This window comes from Cnephaeus nilssonii (genome assembly GCF_951640355.1).
Source record: "Cnephaeus nilssonii genome assembly, chromosome: 15".
NCBI lineage: Eukaryota > Metazoa > Chordata > Mammalia > Chiroptera > Vespertilionidae > Cnephaeus > Cnephaeus nilssonii.
In genome coordinates, this window is record NC_137086.1 from 33343464 (window position 1) to 33346851 (window position 3388).

General features: G+C 40.7%; 1 protein-coding gene across 2 annotated transcripts in view; it reads left to right on the forward strand.

Annotated features, from left to right (window-relative positions):
* Positions 1–2495, forward strand: part of LOC307111548 (uncharacterized protein) — a 688174-nt gene extending 685679 nt beyond the window's left edge. For both annotated transcript variants that reach the window (XR_013814598.1, XR_013814599.1), the window contains one exon: positions 2222–2495. The gene's annotated coding sequence lies outside the window, so the exon portion shown is untranslated. The remainder of the gene's footprint in view (positions 1–2221) is intronic.
* The last annotated feature ends 893 nt before the right edge of the window (positions 2496–3388 follow it).

Genomic DNA, 3388 nt, shown 5'->3' on the forward strand with positions numbered 1-3388 from the left:
CTGCCTTCTCAAAACCATAACCCTAAAAATATTGATTGGTTAAAAGGCAGGATCTGAAGGCATGAGTCAGTGTCTCTGTGGATTATCCTAATCAAATAATGATAGTATTAACCTGGATACTCACTGATCTGCCAGTATTTGGTTTGAAATGTAGGCATCTCAACTGAAGTTATGTGTTTCATTCTTTTGAATATTTCTCCCAGACATTTAAATACATTACCACTAAGGCAGAACCAAGGAAAGCATAAAAAGCGTTTTAGGGAATAAATTCAGCAAGTTTCCATTTGTACCAGATAGTAAAATTGTTGACATGCATTATGAGGCATGTATATATTTCAGACAGTCAGGTCTCAGTCACATGCTCAAGGTGGGATATTTTGACTGCCAAGGGGTTATGTAGAAAGGTCTCAGACATTTTAGGTAACAGTGTTTACTAATACATATACAGAGTTTCCAAGCCAGAAAAAAAATATTTCATTAATTATGCTATAAATGTAACTTCAGTGAAGGGTAACCAGCTAAATACACGATGAAAGGACTGGTAGGAATTCTCTCCATCGAAGTGTTGAGCTTTTTTTTTTTTTATTTAGAGACTTGCAATTTTATTTAGAGGCACTTCCATTACTAAGGAGGCTATGAGTTGATAGACTGTGTCTTAGAATTAACTACAGTGGTGAAAACACAAATTGCAAACCAGCATGAAGTCACAAAGAGAAAGGAGATATGAAAAGAGAAGTAAAAGTCGGGGATTCACATGCACTCTTCTCCTTTACAAAAATAAATACTGGACCAGCGGCTTAGCGTCCAACATCAGTTGGAGCAAGCCTAATATTGTTAGGCAGAAGTGCCACACGAGCCTTCCTTTCTCTTCTCATTGGCGTCTGTTTCCAGAGGAGTGTGGATTTTTGTTGGAGGCAAATGATTATTTTTCTCCGTTTGATGTGCTAGAATGAAATGTAGTTGGTAAAGAAAGGGAAAACCAGGACTGGAAAATGTTCTGGCCACAAATTGTGTGGGTCACTAAGGAAGTTTTGATGTAACATTCTTTGTAGTTGGTGGAGGGGGTGAAGAGGGCTTGGGTGTGCTGTGCCAGCACATCCAAGGTTGAACCTGAGTGGGGGCGGTGAAGGATTGAGAAAAGACAGGCAAGAGAATGAAAGCTGGGTCTCGGTGGACGCTGTCCTCTCTGATGGAGAGCCTCTCTGATGGAGAGAGACAGCGTCATGGACTACAGGCCGTGTCTTTATTTTATAGCAGATGCCACGAGGCAAAGTAAGGGTGTGGTCAAGATGTTTACAATGTTCTCATGGATTTCGATCCTACTCAATGACATGCACCTGAACTCTATCAAGCCCAGGTCACTTAGACACATGGGACCACGTGTTCGGGCTTTTGGCTATAATTGTGCTGGGAGGGCTCTGCCCTCCAAGCTGGGACTTGCACGTGGCCATGAGAGGACTGTGCCCTCTCGTTAGTCCAAGGCTTGAACCTGTCCAAATACTGTAGCTGCTCTCCACACTTGGGGCTCACTTAAACACCATCCTTGAAGCCTTTTGGGGTCACTCCACTTCTCCCAGGAGGTGTTAATCATAGCATTCTCAGTGCTCCCTCTGTCCTTTTCAATGGGGAAATCTTGCACAGATTCAAATTAAGCATTCATCCTCACAAGACAGTGATAATGCTTCTTCTTCTCTTCCCAATTTCTTGACTCATTTTTCCTCAAGATTCAGGGCTCGGAATAGTATGTAAGTTTCTCACAAATGAACAGGATAGACTTTTCTCATGAAAATCCTAATGACAATCTATTGAAGAATAATTCCAGGAATTCTGTTGTGTACCTCTTGGTGTTTCCTATAGTGACATTAAGACATATTTGTTGATTACACAAATCATTTTTAAATAAAACACGAGGCAATGTAGCTTTAATTGGCATATCCCTTTTGGTTTATCAAGTGATCCCATGACTATTAGCTCTTTTGCTATTAGAAGAAAAGCCCACAGCAGAGTGGACTTTATTATCCTCATTTTAGACTTGAGGAAACAGACTCCAAGGCAAAGATTTGGCTCAGGTTAGGTGGCTGGGAATTGCCAGATTCTTGACTAAGACTCATGTCTCTAGATTTATAAGCATCATGCTAAGTTTCCCACCATTCTATAAAATCCTCAAAACATTTATACAATGTCGAAAACTTTCCTATTGGCTTTTTTTTTTTTCCTCCAGAGACCCCACTTCAGAGTAAAGCCAGTTGAAATCTCAAAGCATGTCCAAATGCTGGGAGTAGTGGTATGCTGGAGTTGGCTGTGCTCACATGAACCAATGGAGCCCATCTCTTCCCACTTCCATATTCAGTGGTATCAGGTTGGTAGCTTGAAATTGGCCATGCCATGAATGTTTACACCATGGCAACTGGCAAATGTTCCAAGTCAGAGAGAGCTGATTGTCATCTCTCAAGAGTGTTGGTTGTCAAACATCCATCAGCACACTACTGATTAGAAATCTGGGCACCCAGGCAAAAATCCTGCAGCTGGGTTCTTCATACTTAGCATATGTTCCAATGCACTTGATTTGTAAAACACCAAGTTTCTTTGTGAATCTTTTGCAGTATGTCTTCTTGTAGTCTTGTGAAACTCTATGTGGGAGAGCATCAAAGTGTCTTCTCTAAGAGGGAGAGCGAGGTCTGGGGATAAAATTTGCTACTTGTTTAAGTCTATGGGTGTTTGTGATCTTGCGATTGCACTTTAAATTATACATCATTTTAAACAACTGTGTAAAAAGAGTTTTAAAAGTTTAATGGTGCTGAACCAAGAATAGGAATTAAAAATTGAAAGGAAAATACGAAGCTATACCTTGTTTTTTTTCTGCTTTAAAAAATAAGTTTCCTTCTCATTTGCAATTAAGATGCTCAGAATTTGCATAAAATGTGTAAAATTAGAGATAATTGAACTACAGTTGCTATAAAAGTGGCTTTTTCATTTAAAAATAAATCAGATGTCCACTAAAAGGGTGTAAGAACATTCCCCCCCCCCCTTTCTCCCTCTCCTGTTTGGGTCTCTGGTATTTTTTACACTTTTATAACTGATTTTTATTGCCAAACAATCCGTGGAGTTTGTAGCAGCTCTGAGACGGCAGCTGGCCCAGGCAAGCTTGTTAACTCTGGCACGTTAAGGACCCTTCAGAAGATTTCAAATCCAGCCTCAGGATTCAGGTCAGTAGATCAAATCCAGGGAGACCTTTTTTTTTCAGGGGGGTGGGGGGAGTGAGGGAGGCTGTACCAGGGATGGAAGGAAAGGGGAACATGGGGAGAAAGGAAGACAAGAAAAGCTCAAGTACAGAAATGCCCTGCAACTAAATGTTAAAGGCATAATGGCTGACTTTGTTTCCCTGTAC